General features: G+C 44.5%; 1 long non-coding RNA gene across 3 annotated transcripts in view; it reads right to left on the minus strand.

Annotated features, from left to right (window-relative positions):
- LOC148318476 (uncharacterized) overlaps nucleotides 1-19,926 on the minus strand; it is an 86,829-nt gene that overhangs the window by 56,360 nt on the left and 10,543 nt on the right. Inside the window, exon 3 of one of the 3 annotated variants that reach the window (XR_015839953.1) lies at nucleotides 9,377-9,420. The exons of the other annotated variants lie outside the window; for them this stretch is intronic. This is a non-coding gene — a long non-coding RNA (uncharacterized LOC148318476). The remainder of the gene's footprint in view (nucleotides 1-9,376; nucleotides 9,421-19,926) is intronic. 3 annotated transcript variants of the gene reach the window in all.

A 19,926-nucleotide genomic window follows, 5' to 3' on the forward strand; every position in this document is an offset into this window, starting at 1 on the left:
AGCCTTATAGAGCGACTGTCAGAGGGCGCCTGTCGTCAGCGCCGCCGCCGACCCTCGCGCTGACACCCTCTGTCAAGCTACCTCCATCATCGCCGAGCGTGCGCACGCACAAACGTGTCAACAGATCACATATCTGCACAGCTTCATCTGAAGCATGGCAGCCCGGGATTTTTATTGGCAGATGACCTCAGCGCATCCTCGTATATGTCAGACATACGGATATACGGTCCGGGAAACTCGGCTCCTTTTGGCTTCTCACTAGGTTGTGGTCGTCGCTCTTTGCAGAGTATAAAGAATATATGCAAAAAAAAAAAAAAAAAAAAAGGGATCTTTGACGTCTTTAGCCGTCAATGGCAGTAAATGAGTTAACAGGGTTAAAAAAAAAATCCCGAGAAACCAGTTAGTGATAGGCCCAAAAACATTCATGCTAACATTCTATTAGTTTTCGCTAATCAGCAACTGGGCATTTTTATTTTGTTATCCGGTCCATGTCGCGTCTGTTGGCTGCGCAGTCGCTAATTGCGTGAAATATGTTATCTCGCAGGCTGGCGCTGTCCGCCGTTCGACAAACAGAGGCTGACAGTTCATGCCCTCAACCGAGTGACCCCGCTGTGAGCATATGCACTAATGCAAGGTCACACTGGAGACCGGCCACATGACGAGACGACGGCCAACCAATTTGCCGAGCCGGACACACACACACACACACACACGTGTTATGTCTTCTATTCATGTGGCAGTTGGCTGAGTTTGATTTTTTTTTCCAAAACTCATACTGTGCCTCATCCCTTTTTTTTTTCTTTTTTTTTTTACCTCCTTCCCATCTTGTCTTATTAGTTGCAAAACAGTTGTTTGTTTACATGCACTCAACTCGTTTAACCTCTGAGACATCTACCGCATCTCCGGTTTGTTGATTGGTGGCGATTTCGAGGGCGCTAATTACACGGCAAGCAGAGAGCACGATTCTCATATAACCCCCCCCCCCCCGCCCACGTAGCCTGACGCCATGGCCCCTCATCCCTTGCTTGCCCTTTGCCGTGCGCCCGCCTCACCTCCAGAGCTGTCAGCGGCCTGTCAGAAGCAATCACCGGACGGCGTGCTGTCTGCCAGCCCGCCGCGCATCCGTTTGGACAGCATGACATCACGTTTCTGGTGCTAAGTGTCAAGGACCATATGAAAACAGATGTCCTCATTACGGGCTCGCCCGTGCTTTAGACGCACAACACTGCGAGGGATTAACTTTCATGAGGTTTTTTTGGGGGGGGGATTTTAGGGTCAACGTACGGCTCACGGGGGAGCATAAGTGCGCAAACGAGCTCGGTACCGGTGAGCTAAAAAGAGCGAGGCGTCCCGAGAACGGCGTCACGGACGTCGGAGGGTCGCTTGAGATGCGGCGTGCCAAAAGTCACTTTATCGAATGGGACAGATCGCCGCTCGTCTGACTGACTTAATCTGTTTGATTGAGCAACGGGACGCCTTTGGCTTCACAAGTCCTTCAAAGGCCGCACATTCTGCAAGTGTGAAAAGGAAAAAAAAAAAAAAAAAGAAAAAAAGGAGAGTGGGGGCAAGAGGAAGACACAAATCTCACCCAACCACCTCCAACATTCATGTAAACACACAATTCTAAAGCTTCGAGATTTGATTTTACTCGTTCGCTGCCATTGACGGCTATAGAAGTCAAAAAAAGATTCCCTAATCTCCTTCCTGCTTCGGAAATGAAATTGTGCAGTGAAGTTAATGTTGCTATTTCGAACTACATAAACATACACGGTGACCAACACAAAACTTATGTTACAATTATAATATCTGCTTAAACAAAAAAAAAAAAAAAATCATGTTCAATGACTTGAAAAGGATGGAAGCATTTTGTTTAAAAAGAAAAAAAAAGCACAAAAGAAATTGATTTTATTAATGGTCAAAGTTCTTTTCTTTTGGCTATTTAAGAAAACGTGTTTTTAACTTATTATACGCTTTATAGCAGGGGTGGGCAAACTACGGCTCGGGGGCCACATGCGGCCCATTAAATGTTTTAACCGGCCCGCCGAACTTGGAAAAAAATTCAATGAATAAACCTCATTAATGTTTTATCTTCTAAAAACTGTGGTTTTTCAAAGACAGATAACAATTGTTGTCATGCTTTTGTTCACTTTCATTTCAAATTAAATCAAAAGTTTGCCCACGCCGCCTTTATAGGCTCACTTGAATTATTTTTTTTTTTTCATGAAAGATTTCCACATAGTTTTTTTTGTTTGACAGGAAATGAAATGACAACGTAAATAATAAACACCCTGCTTGACTATTTTTGGACTGGTGTCACAAATAAATTCTTCCAGTAGAGAACCTGTCGTGCGCGACGCGGCGAGCATCAAGCGTGGCATCGACTAACGATAACGCCGCTTCCAAAGTGATTCGACGTGGCAGCAAGTCGATGGCGCGCCCGAAGAAGCCACCTGTTAAATGACCTCACTTTTGCCACGCGCCGTTGAGCAATACGACGCGCCGTTTATGACACCGTGCGCCATTTTCATCAAATAAGCCCCCGGATAATAATTTCCTTATGGATATTTAGCGTCAACGTTGGATTGCTTTATCGCCCCCGATCGGCGCTTTAAACGTGCCATTCCACGGCGGGTCACGGCTCGCCCGACAAAGACACGCAAGGCTGGAGAATCCGTCAACCGTCAGCGTCATTGATCGGGAGCGCGAGTGCGAAGAGGCTTTGCCGAGCCATGCATTCATTCGTCCGTCTTGTTACGCCGATTTCACTTCCCACTCCCCTCGCACAAAGCCAACCTCGGCCGCCATTGTGCGACGTTTGGATTTTATTTGGAGCTCCATATGCTAGCAGCCCAGCCCGAAAGCGCCCACGTTGACGCTTGGCCTCACTTGGCCCGTTAACCACTCCCAAGAAAAGAGCCATTCTGTCGCCACAACGGCCTTTTGTGAGGCGTTCAGGTTCCCGGACAAAAGTGGGAGATCATGAATGAGTGCTCGGTAGTCCATTGAAGGCTAACATGTGCAAAGCGAGAGGCGCACCTGATCCCACTCGCGGGGGAAGTACGGCGGAGGCAGAAATGGGAAGCAAACCAAAATTTGGGAAAAAAATATATCAACAATGAAATTGTTACAAAAGCGTTACATATTGACGTCCGAGTCCTTGCATTTTTAATTGATCATTGCAGAAAAATAATAAAAAATAATAACCAATTTTTTTTTTTTTTTTTTAGGCCGATGCCAATTACGATATATGGCAGAATGGAATTGTGTTAACCGATTAATCGGCCGATTTTTTTTAAAGCGATGCATAATTAAAAAAAAAAAAAAAATAACGCATTTTTGGGCACTTAACACAAGAACAAATATATCAATAGCAGGCAGAAAAGAATTGTATAAAAGTACCACAAAAAAAAATGGATTAGCATAAAAGCAACAGAATTAGTGAAGCTACTAGAAAAACATGATGCCCTTTAAAAAAAATAAAATAAAAACATGCGCAAGAGGTGCCAGTATATTTTGGAGATTCTGGTGTAGTATCTGTGACTTTGAGTGTGTATGGCTTTAAAAAGGCGGGACCTGGCCTTGTGAGTGACGTGGGTGTCAGCGAATCAATGTGGAAACTTGGCTAACCAGTTAGCCAGTCTGCGAGTCGGACTTTCTCAGTGTGAGTTCCTCTTACTGTTTTGTTCAACGAAGCAAATAAAAGGTGCTTGTAGGGTTACATTTTCAGCATTCGTGAAGAATAATTTCAACGTAAGCATCTTTTTGCCCAATGTCCTCGCCAAATGCCAGCCAGTGTAAGAAACGACGCACGGGGCTTCGATGTGCATCGGACCACAGAGCAGGCTGGAGGACACCCCTGAGAAAGTCGTACCTCTTGGGAGGGGGGGGGGGGGGGGGTATGGTAGGGGGGGACAACCGCTTGGACAACTCTCCCCCTCCAAGTATCCAAATCTCTGCAGCTCAGTCTCCAGGTCTCCCCTCGGTGACAAAGTCGTCCACATCAGAGAGCCGTCACCCCTAACGAGAGCTGACTGGTGACACGCAGATTGGGGCGGGGAAGAGGAGGAGGGGTCGGGGGCTGCCTACCCTGCGGCTATGCAAAAAATTAAAAAAATAAAAAAACGCCACGCTCCGCCTGTCGTGTGAGAGGACACAACTGCTTCCTGCTAGGCACGGCTTTAACACCATAAGCTCGAGCAGCCCCGCAGCATGCAGCGCATTCCACTTTTCGAAAAAGCGCAGACAATAATGTAAGTCAATTTAATCACACCCAAAAGTAGTTAGCATAAGGAGCAATCTGTTTTTTTAAGAGGTTTTTATCCGAGCGAGGGGAGGAAAAAAAAACATCTGCCATCTCAGATCCAGCCACGTTCCTCAAACAGTAATAAGAAGCTGCCACTTCATTAAAGCATTCAGTGTCAGCAACACACACGCACGCTCACGCACGCACGCACGCACATTAAAGCCTGTGACTAAAAAGCAAATCATGTGCGAAGAAGCTCTGCAACGGGACACAAAAGGGGGAAAGAAAGGAGCAAATCAACCCCGCCGCCATTCATCGGCGCTGAATCACAAAGCCACGACGAGAAGACAACTTTTCAAGCGGCAATTCTTTTAGAGCGGAGGAGGGGGTGGGGGGGGATTTTTAGAGCACGAGTAGGCAACCTGAAGAGTGGGCGAGAGTTTTTTTTTTTTTTGCTTCACTTCAATGGTCATTGGTCTCCTCCTTTTGCAGTGTGTGCCTTGTCCACCTGGGGGCAGTATAATGAATATGTGCCAAGCCACTTAAAATAATGGATATAAAAAAAATGTATAATTTTTTTTTATAAAAAGAAAAACATTTGTCTGGACATCCTACTCGACTGTTCACCAGTCATTCGTGGTTAAAAAAAAAAAACGAAAAAAAAACAAAAAAAAAAAACACGACCAATAATTTAGCTTGACATAAGATTTCTGCATTTCTGCATTTTATTTTTGTCCTGAACGAATTTAAATGCTCTCCATAATAAATCCAAGTTCAACCCGCTTGTTTTATACAGCCGTGTTGTGCTCCCAACATATGTCAGGTGTTATAAAACACACCAGAGAACACGGCTTGACCCCGTAGCCTAAAAATGGCAGCCTCTCCGTTTCGGTCAAGTGAATCAGCCGCGACAAATATATGCAATTAGGTCACGCTGGCCACCGTCACCCAAAGTACGGATAAGCATCACTGTCAATACTAAACGCAAGGGAGATACTCGGCTTTCGTCACTCAGCAGGGACGGCGATATTCGATGGCTCCATAAAGAAATAAGTTCATTCGAATAAGGATCAGCATTTCAGGCTTAAAAAAAAAAAAGAAAGAAAGTGAAAGACAACTTGCGCATCACAACATCGTGGCTTAACGTATCAACGTTAGCTCATTTAATACAGCCTACTACCGCTAGCTAGCTAACATCCCCGCGCAAGGTGAGAGACAATTGCTGCTGCATTTCAAAACGCTTTACTGACCGTTAAGTAAAGAAACGCGCAACAGGAACATTCACACAAATGACACCCAGCCGGGCACTCAACGCGCAAGCTAGCTAACAACAACCATGTTGCCTCACCAGCCCAAGAGTCGCTCCAGATAGAAATCTGCTGTTGTTGTGGACATGTACCATAGCTCTACTTTTAGTATGACATGCCCGAGTCAGATCTCGACTTCAAAAGCAAACACAGTGGCTAGCATACATGGCGGCTAGCGATATGCTAAAATCATTTCAAACAGCACCACTAAATTTAAACAACTAATTGAACAGCTCAATTGTTCCTTTTTTTTTTTTTATTCAACCCTCTCCCCACGACCACCCAAATTGGACAGTAGCATTCAAGATAATGACTTTTTTTTTCTTTTTTTTTTTCTGCCCCCCACATTTAAAGCGAGCTATAATGTAAAGGTTCCTCTCAGCAAAATGCTACAACAAGAGCCCAGGCCCAAATTACGAAACATGTGGTCGCTCCTAAAAAGTTAATACGCCCATAACCGAGTGTGACTCTCCTGGGTTGCAGTCGAAAAATGCAAATGCCTTCTCCTCATGCTCACCTGTCTCTCTTGGCCTCCATCTCTGACAACCTCACCCACTGAGCTACAGATTGGCCGGCACACAATGACGCCCCCCCCCCCTCGCCCCCCCCCTTCCTCTCGCCACGTCCACACAATGAAACCACCGGCCGCACGCTCGCCCCGCTTTTCGCCGACCCCTCAGTCCGGTCCCTCGTTTATTTAATTTCCTGCAGCGGCGTCCAAGTCCGCCAATCGACGGGCGCTCGGTACATTTGGCGGCGGCGGGCGGGCGGACGGGAGAGAGCATCTCCTGTGCGAGCCAAACAAAGGTTGCACGCTCCATCATTCAAAGCGGAGCCGCCACGACAGCTGCCCGCGCCACGCTCGCGCTGACAAACGGCCAGAAAAACAGATGGTTTGTGCATTCATGACCAGTTTAGTGGAAGCCCGGGAGTCGCCCCCATTCAAGGGGAGGGTGACGCTTTTTTTTTGTCCGACGCGGCTTTTCGGTCTGCTAGGAAATTAGAAATGCATTTTAAAATGGTCCCTTAATTATCGAGGTCACGCCAGGCAATGTGGAGAGGACGGACGGGAGCGGCGTGACGCGTGATGCGCAAACGGTGGGCCGGCGCGGCGGATGTGGCGTTGCTTAAAACGCTGCCAAACGCATTGACATACGTTTTGGAGACGCTTATGAGAAGCAGATGAATTGAATTCGGGAAGGCAATGTGTTGCTTCGGCACCTAAAATAAATAAATAAATAAAAATGGGAGACCCATCAGGATTGTCGTTTGGCTTTCACCCAAAATAAGTTCAACATATGGATGGTATCGGTATCAGTATCGGACCGATACCGGCCTTATTTCTTACGTATTAGATACTCGTGGAGGCTGCAGATACCAGCCATCGATACTCAAGACAAAGAAAATCAAGCCAATCTTCCTTGGCAGTAGTTGCCGCTGGTGAATCACCTTCGCCAGAAAACTTTTGTCCACAATGTTTTTTTATTGTGATAAATTTAATTTTGTGTATCAAAAATACAAGCCGTATCGGTATTTTGTCCCGGTATGTACTGGTATCGGTCACAAGAAAATAGATGAATGCTGAAAATTTGCACAAAGAATATGACTTTTACCGAAATAATTTTGTGTTCTGCGCACAAAATATGTCGCAAAAATGATCTTTGTAAGAAAACAAACACTTGGCGACAAAAAACCTTGAACAGAACCCAGAATCTTTTAGTTAGGCGTCTGTGTCAGGTGTTTTATTTATTAGTTTTTGTTAATGTGATAGGACAGCAAACAAAAACAAGAGGGCGAGGTTGAGCAGCCGGCGGCGCGACGAGAGAAGAATCGGCACGACGACGGCCGTAAACTAATAACGTCATGATCGCAAGTCTTCAACAAGTGCCTCCCTCCCCGCTGTTGCCGTGGCAACCACAAAACCAACAAAAGTGCACGATCCAACTCGACGATAACAAGGCCGACATTAAGACCACTCGTCAGCGGAATCGTTCGCATCTTTTTCTTCTTTATATTTTTCCTCGGTCTAGTTGGACCGCTGCCTCTCGCAGGTCACTTCTGGTACTACATCCGGCAATCTCTCGTTCAAGTAAACAAAAAAAAAAAAGACATTCAGGTATGGAGCACGAGACTTGCCCAAGCTGACTAATGGCAAGTGTCACGTCATTAAAAAGAGCTTAGCGTCGGCGTCGAGGCAGCCGGGCGTGAACCGTACCGGGCTTGCGAGCGTCCTCGTCAAGCGTCTTGGCAGCGCACCCCAAAAAAGTCAGATTCAATCGCGAGGGGAAGCGTTCAGCGCGTTGCACTATATCACACACAATGCTGCTCACACGCATTAGCCGCGCTGCCAGCCAAAGTCAAGTTTGTTTGTTGGAAAATTAGCGGCGCGTCCCTAACAATGCGGCGAGAATGGCTGAGCAGATATGAATTAAAGATAACCGCCACGCCGCCCCGCGTCTGCCTTTGCTCCGAAACCATCTGGACGTTCAATATTACATCCTCGTCTTCACTTCTCACGCCGGTCGGGATCCGAGATTTTATTTTTTTTTGGCAGGTCTTCATGAGACCTCTCACCCAGATGTGCTCGCCCGGGCTGACGGAACGCATTTGTCGCCGCATCACTCGGGCTGGCGAGAGGGGTCGTGCAAATGCCTCAAAAAAAAAAAAAAAGGGTCGTCGGCGGGAAAGAGGCGGCGCAGCTGCGGCGGAGATGAGAGGCTCTTTTTGGCTTATGCTAAATATGAATGAAACATCATGTCACGCTTATGTTGAATTATACACCCTAATGTTCGTCGCGTCACGGAGCACAGTTGGCTTTCAAATGAAATCTGTCGGGAGCAAAGCGGTGGAAGCAATCGTCTGAGCACCAGAATTTCATCTTTTTCGGGATTGCAGTTTGTGACAGAAAACGGACAAAAAAAAAAAATCCTTGTTTCGGAACGAGCGCCAGATATTCATTGTTTTTTTTTTTTTTTTTTTTAGAAAATTCCTGTGAAGGTGGCGTTAGTGAGCTAATATGCAAATGTTCAGGAAGCCTTCCCAAGTTTAGCGCGAGAATAGTTAGCGAACGGAATTATCGGATGAGTAGGATATTTCCCCAAAAACAAAAAAAAAAATCAAGATCATAGACGGAGCATCATCGCACCGGACGACTGAAGCCTCATTAACATAATCAGGCAGCTCATTAGCATAATTCCTCTACCGGTCGGTCTGCGCCGCCGCCTGGAATGAGCGAAGCAGTTGGGCGACGCCCACCAGCAGGCGAGAGCAAAAAGCGCACATCGGCATGGCTGACCTAAAGGAGAGGCGCACGCGGCTGACATGAAACAAACACGGATGCACACAACATGCCCACACGCGGGCCCAGCGTGGCTGGTTATCACTTGAACACTGCCCTCCTCTGACCGTTCAGGGTATTGCATGACAACCGAAAAGAAGACTTGATGACGATCGCTATTTTTCTTCAATGGGAAAATAAATTATCAATTCGAAATGATAAATCCAGTTTGTTCATTGCAAGTTAAATTCTATAGATAATCTCCCCCGACGGCAGCACTTTTGGCAGAGGACACGTCGCCGCAACGCGACGTGGGAGGCGTTCAAAGATAGACGGCAGCTCGCTGCCAAAAGCGCCGATGCCCAGTGACTGATTTGATGGAATTTGAGTCTGAATTTGGAACAAAAAAAAAAAAAAAAAATAGCAGTTGGATGAGATGAATTTAAAGATGGGGCTTGGAAAATAAGTCACAGCAGGATGTCATATCAGAGACTCAATTATCTTAGAGTTAAAAAAACAAAACAAAACAAAAAAAAAGGGATAACCTACCAGTTGGTGTTTCATCGTTGCTGGCAGGATTAGAAGTTGTAAACCTTCCCAAAAGAAAAAAAAAAGATTTAGTTTCCATCTTGTCATGGTGGTGAACAAAGAGCTACTCTTCGCCAAGACGGAACACGCAAAGATGGCGTTAGCCGCCACGTTAGCTTCTCAGGCCAGCCCCTAATTAGCCATCTTGTCACTTATCGTGATCAAAAGTCCGCGTTTTGTTGTTTCACGCTACATCAGCGGCCGCTTTTAAACTTCTCATTTGTTATTTTGTTTATTCTGTTCGAGTGGAAATGTAAAGGGCTATTTTAGCCTCTCATGCTAGCTGCTAAATAGCCAACTCATCAACACGTGTGAGTTCTTTGTGCGCTAGACAATTAGCTAACATTTGTGCGAGTCATCATTTGACTGGTGGATTTCATACTTGACATTCATCTTCTGTTTGTGCTCTTTGAAAAGGACAGGCTGCTGATGCTAATTTAGCTTCTCATGCTAGTCGCCGGTTAGCCAACTGGCTGGTTTATTTAAACCGTAGCATTGCATGCGCGTCAGTGGTTGATTTTATACTTGGCAGGGGCTCATTGGTTAACTTGTGATCATTATTTATTTATTTATTTGAAATTCGTCGACATTTGGTATCGCATTGATGGATTTTTCTTTCTCATTTATCATCTTTTTATGCTATTTCACGTCTCGCGCCAACTAGCTAGCCAAATGCTCAACACTTGACATCCAAAAGGGAACGTGACAAATACAATGTTTGTTATTACCATGTTATTACTTCATACTCTGGACCGTTAACGAAAAAAGCTGCATGAGTTTTATGACCTGACCTCAATGAGAGTTGTATTGTTTTTTTTTGTTTTTTTTACTTTACAGTACTGTATATATTAGAATAATTATTCAAATAGGAAATGTTCCTTAAAGGTTTTACTGTTGCAACTTCTTGTGCTGCGACTGTAATTAAGTTCCCGGTAGACTAATCAGCATTCAAGCACAGCATCATCAGTGTGTGATATAGTGCAGAAGCCCTGTCAAGGTGATTTGTCGCTGATCACCATGGCCAACACACACACACCCCTACGCACACACACACACACACACGCTCCCAAATTAATACCCACAAGTGAAACCGTGACCCTGCAGAAGGCAGCCCCGACCCGCCGTCCCAGAGCTTCCCATCGGCTCCGCCCACCTCTGACATGTCCGTCTTCCCTTGTCTATCGCCCCCCCCCACCCCCACCCCGCGAGTTCGAGCAAGGACAAGAGCGGCACGGGATTAGACACGGATGATATATTCCGTGTGGTGTCAGTAGTTTTGAATAGACGTTTTTTTTTTTTTTACGCCGTAAAACGTGATGGTCACACCTAAAAGGCGACATACGGACGTCATTTCAACAAAGTTAGCTTCACGTAATCGAAGATATTTCTCGATTTTCTGATATAAAAAAAAAACGGGTAACACGATATAATATGAATGGAATGTCAAGATTCAAGGCCAAAAGGCAAATAATAATCAGAATAAGGAAATCGGGTTTCCATCGCCACAAAATGTCTAGCGCTTGGTTAGCCGCAAGTTCCGTTTTGGGACCTTTTGGCTCCCCTATTTAATTAAAAAACTATTATCACCTCTGGGCTCCAGCCTGCGCTTTGAATCAGTTTTAAAACGCAAAGTGTTGTTAACGCGATCCGGATCTCGCACATCTGGTGAGTCGCGTTCGCCGAATCGAGGCCGTACGGTCAGCAGATCGAAATTTGGGACGGAAGAGAGCTACAGGTAAAAAAACAAAAAAAAAAAAAGCGTCTCATCCCCTTCACAAGCCATTGGCGCTCTCCTTCAGCGTTACCTCGGCCGAGCTCCCCTGGCTGCAACTAAGTGGCTTGCTGGCATATGGCGGAACCTCCATTTGAGTGCTAAAAGCTGGAGATTGTTTTTGTGGAGCAGATGTTGGCGGGCATTGGCAAGCGGCGCAGCTGACTGGGCCACACAGCTGGGAACACCGTGTGTGTGTGTGTGTGTGTGTGTGTGTGTGACCCACATACAGGGGGGGGGGCGTCGTCAGCGGGAAGTTTGTCCGGTATTGTCTTTGCTCGACCCGTCTGTGAGCTTGCGTGCGGCGCGATTATATTTATGGAGAATTTTTTTAGGTCAATGACGAGGCTCTAAATCTTGTCGTCGTAATTATGATTTTTTTTCTTCTGTTCATTTTTATTCATATCAATGGTCATCACTAAAATCAGATTTGATTCGATGTTTTTTTTTTTTGAATGAGACTCAATTAGAACGCCACGTCGTCTCCAATTCACGAGTAGGTTGCTTGATGTTGGACTCAAACATTTTCGCCACATCCACTCCACTGAAAAGCCAAACGAGGACACCTCAAGCTTCCTGCCCGATTCCCGAACCCAAAAGCGTCCCGGTGCCAAGGTGTCCAAATGAAGATTATGCCGAGATTATAATAAGGATGCCAAAGCCATTATCCCGTCTACTTTGACAAATGCTGTGCCTTAGCGCGAGCAGATGGGACGTAGACTTTTGGGCGGGAAATATCCGTCACCCAGTTGGCTCGAAAAGACGAGGATAAACGACGATAGAGGTCGACCCCCCCCGTCTACTTTGCGTCACATTTCCGATGTGGCCATCAGAGCAGAGTGCAATACATTCTTTTTTTTTAAAAATTTTTTACGCTCACTGATTTTACGACTGCGCCGGGGGAGTTTCAAATAAACCGTCTCGATCGCGGCGCGCCAGCAGAAAGCCGGAGATTTGGCCGCAGCCACTTCATTATGAGAGCGTTAAATGCCGTATGCTGCGAAGCTCGGGCAAAACAAACCGGCCGGAGGCTGCGGCAAAAGGACATACCCCTCTTTTTTTTTTTTTTAAAGTTTCTCCCCAACGCATGCTGCCAAGCGCAGAAGCATCACATGTCCATCAGAGTCAAGCCGATACGAGACGCCTGCTCGTGAGTCGGATGGACGAGAGTGACTCATTGGAAAAGGACGAAATCAGCACATTGCATACACGCCAGAATATTTGAGCCAACTAAAAAAAAAAAAAAAAGAATTGGAATCCACCCCGACTGGTCATCCCCATATCAGTCGCTCATTTTCTTCCCCCAGGGCGGCAGGTCTCAGTTTGTCGGAGAAGCAGCCGCTGTGAAATCTCGAGTCCCCGAGGATCTGTCAGAAGGTTTGGCGGTTATGTGATCGGATGTGTGCTCATAACTTGTAGCGCCATCGTCGTCTCCCTCGAGCTTTAAACTAAACTCTCCTTTTTTTCGGCCGTCAGTCGTCATGAACTAAATTAAATTCGTGTGTTAACATTTCACAGATGAAAGATTTAGAAAATGGAGTGAGGTTGCTCATGCTAGCCGTGTTAGCATAAAAACATTTGGGGGGCAAATTGCGACGTTTTAGACCAGGTGTGGGCAAACTACGGCCCGGGGGCCACACGCGGCCCCGTTAAACGTTTTAATCCGGCCCGCTGAATTTGAAAAAAATTAAATGAATAAACCTTATGTTTTATTTTCAAAATAAAATGAAATATATTTTTTTTTTCTCCGATGAGGTGAGGTGAGCAAAACTCTCCATCCATCCGCTCCTGTTCCGGGCCCCTCTGTCAAATTTTAGAACCCATTGTGTGCCCACCCCTGTTTTAGGCTGACAACTCATTCACAGATAAAAGATTTTGAAAACGACGCGAGGCTCCTGAGGTTGGTCGATTTCAAGTGCCGGACTGACTTTATTTTGTCGGACAGTTGGAGCGCTTGATGGATAAAAGGTTTAGCTCAGATGGTCAGACGTGGGCAGTCTTCCATTTCTGCCTTTCAGCGCCGCGTCACTGTCATTGCGCTCATGCCATCATATCCACTCGGCCGCTCGCAGTCGTCAGCTGTGACGAGCGAGCGTTCACCTGAGCTGACAGGTGACCGTCCTGAGGCGGCGTGGCACTCAACAGGGGGGGGGGGGGGGGGTTAAACCTGCCAACGATCTGTCACTCCACCACAAAAAGCGTCTCCGTCATGTCATCTCCTCCACGCCAATCACGGCCACGCGTCAATTTGGTGTCAGGGAACGGTAGCGGAGATAAGAATTTAATCCAACGTTGCCGTGAGCGGCGGCGTCGGCGGCGTGGAGGGCAATTATTGCGAGACGGTTGCGAGGGATGTTAATGTTGGCGGGACAAATAATTACAAGTGCGATTTCATTTTACTTTTGGTGTAATTGCTTAGATAATACAAAAGCGAGGTGAAAACTCCACAGGGCAGATTCTTCAACGTCGCGTGTACAATTTTTCAATTTTGTCAATCCGAGTTGAAGTGCCGCGTAGTTCATAGACGCGTTTCTCCATTTGCGGGGGGAGAGCTAGCCGACCGTGGACGATTAATGGAACAGATACGTCCTACAGGCAACAAAAAATAAAATACGAATATCATCAAATCCCTCATATCATCATTTATGACAATAATGACGATCTAGCTTCTCTCGAAAATGGCGGCGCAAGTGTATCTGCAATTAAATCCATTCTTTTCCCTCCTTCGGCCATTGTGGTTTAAAAAAAAAAAAAAAAATTATGTTCGGCCAGCAGGCCTTGACTGCTTGGACGACGTTTTTTGGTTGTTTATTTTGTCAGCAAATTTTAACTTGGGAGCGGCATTAAATAGTTTATTGCGAGCAAAAGGGAAAGTGGTGGCGATAAACGCTTCATTTAAATCGCAACCTTGAGCGCCAACTAAGATCCGTTCTCTTGTTGTTGTCCTTCTCTTGTGATTAGACAGAGATTCATTTGAGGAACGCTAAAGGTTGCGCCGACCTCGCCCCATAATCACGCCTTTTCGGATGGGGGAGGCAGTCCGTGCCATATGGCTAACCATTACAACAATACATCAATTTCAGCCACCGCATCATCTTTTATCCGGGAAATTACGATTTTTTTTTCCCCAACCCTCTTTGGTTGGTATAGTTCCACTCCATTGTCCCGTCGTTGCAAGGCCTCATTTACAAACTGGCTTTTATGGAACGTGATTTTTTATTTTTTTTTTTTTTAAACAGCGGGCTAATGGTGACGTATTCATTGATTAAATAACGATTATGAGGGGAAGAAGCCCTCGCAGCCCACCCTCCAAGAATGTAAATGAGTAACCTTTAGGAGGGCTCAGTGGCAGATGGGCAGTAACGGGAACGGCGTTTGGCTTGAATAAATATCTGCCGCTTGCGGACCTTACATAGTCTCCAAATTGAAAAAAAAAGATTTGGGATTTTGGCAATCTCGGCCGTCTCCATTTGTGGAAATGTTGAATCAAGTGAGAAGAATCCAAAAAAGTCCCTCACTTTCCCGCCTGCGTCTTTTCGCGAGTGCAAAAATTGAGCGTTTTAATCGTAACTTGGCAGCGGGTTGGTGTGACCTTGGGTGTGTGTGTGTGTGTGTGTGTGTGTGCGTGCGCACGAGTTCCGAGATGACGCGGCCCGGGTGACCAAACCAAATTAAGCAGCTGTCACCGCCTACCTGCAGCTCCGAGGCGGCCGATGATGATCAACTTAGGAGCGGTCGGGGAGCGCAAGCGCCCTCCGTCCTCGCATTAGCGTCGCCGAACTACGACGTGTTTGCTTTTGAAGCCACGACGGCGAGCAGAGCGCTTGTCCGCCGCCTGTTCGACAGACTCCGCGATGAATCATTGAAAAGAAATGCCAATGCTTGGGATTCCTCATCTGCAAACATTCTAATCCGGAGGGAGAGACGACAAAAGGTGAAGCGAGGTGACGGCGACGAAACGAGGTCTCGGCTCGGTGCTGCCAAGATGTTACGATGTATAATTCAGAACGGAACGCGGCCAGTAGGTAAAAATAAAAGCTGCCAGTTGCCAGGATGGGGCCTGAAATTTGGAAGGTGCAAAAGACGGAGGACTTGTTGGGTATGGAACGCAACAATTAATCGAATCATCCACAACTAATCGATACTATGGTCAATATATTTATTTTTTTTTTTTAATCGGAGATTAAATTAATTTTTCTCGATTATTTTTTTTTTTGCCGCAATTCCAAATCTGCCTTTGTTTTTTTCTATCGTTGCATAATAATAATTGAACAACGACATTATTCTTATTAGAGGTCAATGAGTGGCAAACATGGTGAAGCAGCATTTCGCTGTTATGCTGCACACACACAATGAACGTTTTAGTCATTTTAGTGAGCTACTTTTTATTTCTGTACTTTGATTTTTTTGAATATTAAATCCTCTTTTGAAAAATGTGAAGCACATTTACAAGTTCCGATGTGTATGAACGATTGACATCGATACCTCATCAGAACATGAACGGCATGGCTTTCTATTCCCGCATACTGTACTCGTCTTGTATTTGCCGATTATGTAACGTCAATCTGGCGCTAATGAGTAGGCAAAAAAAGAAAAAAAAGAAATGAAAAAAAAAAAACGAAACGGTGACACGCGGTCGTCGTTGACTCACTCCATTTGACTTGCTAATTTGCGTGATCGGCGTCAGATGCTGCTTAAAATGCATGTAATGCCGAGCTAATAGGAGATAATAAACAATATTTGATAAAAGCATGATTGATATGCTTGATCAGTTATGAGGTCAATGAATGATCAATAAATAGCTTGACTAATATTACCAAAAAATATGAATTATGTTCATTTTACACGAAAGAATATTAGATGAATTCATATTTCTGTACCACATATGAAGTATATCTGTATTGCACTTGTTAATTTCCGAAAATGATATTGGGGTTGAACGTTCCTAAAATGGATTTATGCTCGGGCACGACTTGTATGGATTTATTTATTTATTTTTTTTAAAGTAGATGCAGATATTTGGCAGAATAAATTTCAATAAATAAAAAAAAATTTTTTTATTTATTTATCAAAACCAGCCGAATAAGTTATATATTAGATATGTTTATTTAATTTCATTATATCAATTAGTTTATTGAAGAGTTTAATTTCTTGAAAAATTTATTGCAAGCTGTTTGTTTGTTTCATACAACCTAATACATTTGTATTTATTTATTTATTTAGTTCCCTTACCTTCCCCAACGCAGACGTGCAAACCAAAATATAAACGTCACATTAATAACAGGTCAACCTAACGATTCAACAGACTGAAAGAGGAGAGTGGAATTTGCATGCGTCTGTACACAGGAGGATGGGGGTGGGGGGGCATCGTAGGCATCAGAAGGAGGCCTCCAGATCAAATAGCCGCACACAGCTTGACAGCAGGTAAATGATGTGTCAAGCGCGGGCCGCATTTCAATCCTTGCATATTTTCCCAAAAGGCTCCCTGCCGTTTTTTCCGCCCGCAAACACAACCACTCCACGCTAACTGTTTCTGATTAAAATGTCAATAAGGCGGCGGGCCCTTTCATCTCTCGGCCCCCGAGCTGTCCGTCTCCTCTTCCCTACCCCATCCGAGCAGCGGAGGGGGGCGGGGGGAGATGGGGGGTGTGCCGTCGCGCAACACGGATGTCCGTTTATCCACTCTGAGGACTAGTGTCGGGTAATAATCCACGTCTCCGGGGAGCGTTTAGCCTGATGGGAAAAGCCGATTGGGGCAAAAGAGCCCCCCTCCGCTAGCCGCAAATCGCAATCAGCCGCTGCAGCTGCAGGTGGCTGCGGAGGTAAACACTCTTCTCCGGGGAGAAACAAACAAACAGTCGCATGCAAAACATTTGGACTCATCGTCCGCAAAAGCGATTCAGTCGAACAGCTGAACTTTATTCGGGGCTAATTAGAGGCAGGTGTGTGCTGACTGTCATTAAACAAGAATTTGAGTGATTGGTTAAGTTTAGTAGGAGGGTGTGCACACTTTTGCAACCACAAGTTGATTTTTACTTCTTCCTAAAAACGAAATTCAGTTTACAAATGATTTCTCCTTTTTATATCACCAAAAAATAAAAAATTAAAATGGGGTGTGTAGACTTTTTGTATCCACTAGCTACAATTTGCAAGAGAAAAACCTCAAAAAGGGAGAAAAGCGAGAACGGGTAATGAAAAGGCGGGATATGGTTAGAGCGGGCGGCAGCTGTATCCACAGATGCTCGTGTTAAAACATCCTTATTCACATGTTCCCCTCCGCTTGTTTGTTTGCTGCTAATTTAGCCCTTAAACGTCGAGGAAAAAAAACAAAAAACACGCAGCTTTGTTGTCATACTAACAAGGCAATTAGCAATCATTACACATCTCGGGACTGCCTACAGGCCCACGCTGGTCACCAATTCACTGATTTCTAATGTCTTAGCCCATTTATCTTCTACTGTATTGTTTCCAACAGTGCGTTTTTTTAATAGCGTCGTCATTAGCTGCTAGCTTAGCTTAGAGAAAACGGGGCAGCAATCCGCAGAAAAATGTCAACTTGGGACAAAAAGACAATAAATAAGATAAATTGATGCAAGTCTGGTTGTTATCGTTTTCAAGTTGTTCACAAAAGCATCTAGGAGGACTAGATTCGGTAAATTCGGGAAGTTAGCTAGCTAGATGTGGCAGGAGTGGTAGTCATCTACAAAAAAAAAAAAATGAATTGAGACTACAGTATGAAAAATAAGCTCAAATTTATGATATCTGTATTATTTTAGTTTGTCTGTTAAGCAGTATGATTTAACGAGACATCTTGTGCCAAAGAAGCTAGCAATTTAGCTCGCTAGATAGCGTGTAAAGAGGACAGGTCTATTAGCATGAGGAAAGTTGTTTCTTAGTCTGTTTGTTTGCTGTATTCAACCTGTTCTCAAAAACATTTTGAGGGACTTGATGCAAAAAAGACAAATGTTGTTATAATTGGTCCGGAGTAGCATACCAGCTCACAAATAGAAATTGAAGAATAATGTGCCCAAATCACTCAAAAAAAAAATAAATAAATAATTTATGGCGAAATTTAGTGCCTTGAGATACAAGTGACCTGACAAATTGTCATTCAGCTGATTTTTTTTGGTTTTGATGCTTTTGACGAGCGAGTGCAAACTTTAGACCGCTTGCTAATGCTAACACGCGTATCAGGAAATGAACTCGAAGCAAATGGGAATTTGAAAAACAAACACTGCAACATCGCTCTCAGACGTTCAATACAAATATACCGAGTCATATATTCTTTATCCTCTGCGAGGATCTGACATCCTCAAAACCACAAAAATCCGTAAACTCACGAGATCAAAGACGCGCTATTAAACCGGTAGCATCAAAAATGAAGTCAACGCATTCGTCCTGATGACACAACAGACCGTTCATGTTCTGCAGCGCTTTGAGGCCTCATTTCATATGCACGTTCATCTGGCTTGGGACCACACTGGGGGGAGGGGTCTCACTGCGGACAAGAGTCCCCGGGGCCAGGCCCTCTGTTCGCGGGGGCCGACCTCCCCTCCAACCCCCGTTTACCTGCTTCAGTTCATCTGAGCGGCTATGACGGCCATATGCGAAGCAGATGCAGTTTTCCACACTTGCGAAAGCGAGATTTTCGACCTCATTAAGATTGGAGTGAACACACACGCGAGGTGATTTGTTGTGTAACGTACAGAAGGCTATTATAATTGAAGTAAATATCTTCCAAAAATGAAGAATACTCGATTAATCGGATAAAATCTTTTTTTTTTTTTTAGTTATTAAACACCTCGTACGCATTTTATGTTGTTTGGTGTGGAGGAAATTTTGTTTAAAAAAAAAAAAAAAAAAAAGCTGAGCTGCAGCCTATCCAACCGTGTATGTGCTGATACCGCATAAGAAGAGTGACGAGAACGCACACGCAGATATGAGCTGAGCAACTCCCCGACAGGTCATCTGCCGACACATGACGGACAATACGGCGCGTCAGGAAACTTTGACATGACAGACCCTCGTCTCCGCAAATTTCATGATGAAGGAGCCCCGTCGCCCGTGACAGCACGGCTGTCAATCAAACAAGCCCACAGCAGCGCTAAAACAAAATTCCGCTCGACTTTCCTCGTTGGAAAAACTGAAATGATTTGATGAAGGGGCCAACAGTGAGCGTCGCACAAGTGGAAAAATAAGCATCGTAAGATGGAATGTCAAATTTGCGTTACATGTGCACTCCAAATAAATATAGAGAAAAATATTCAAATAAAAAAAATATATATGTACTATTTTGGGAAATAATACAAATAGAATTGTTATTTTGTAATCATTGTATTTTTGCAATTTAATCATAGATCAATTATAAATAGTCTTTTTATTATAAAATATAATTAAAAGATTATATTAAGGGTTTAAAAAAAATATTAAAATTATTTTTTAAAAATTGACACCAAACTGATTTTCTGACTGCGAAAGTACAGCTGTTGTAAAAAAAATATTAAAAAAAACATACAAATGTAGAAAAAATAAATATAGAAAATAAAATAAATAAATATCGATTCATTTAAAGAAATGTGAAGACAAATATAAAATAAATACAGTGTGATCAAACCAAACAAATGTAGCAAAGTAATTATCCCACAGGCAAATGCGCTCCAATTAAAGTGCGGCGGTCTGAATTCTGGCATGTCAATTACGCGTCAAGGCGCCAAACGAGCTACTGGCGACAAATTTCATT

This window comes from Idiotropiscis lumnitzeri, chromosome 19, assembly GCF_059441095.1.
Source record: "Idiotropiscis lumnitzeri isolate Australia: NSW breed Sydney's pygmy pipehorse chromosome 19, RoL_Ilum_1.0, whole genome shotgun sequence".
Taxonomy (NCBI): Eukaryota; Metazoa; Chordata; class Actinopteri; order Syngnathiformes; family Syngnathidae; genus Idiotropiscis; species Idiotropiscis lumnitzeri.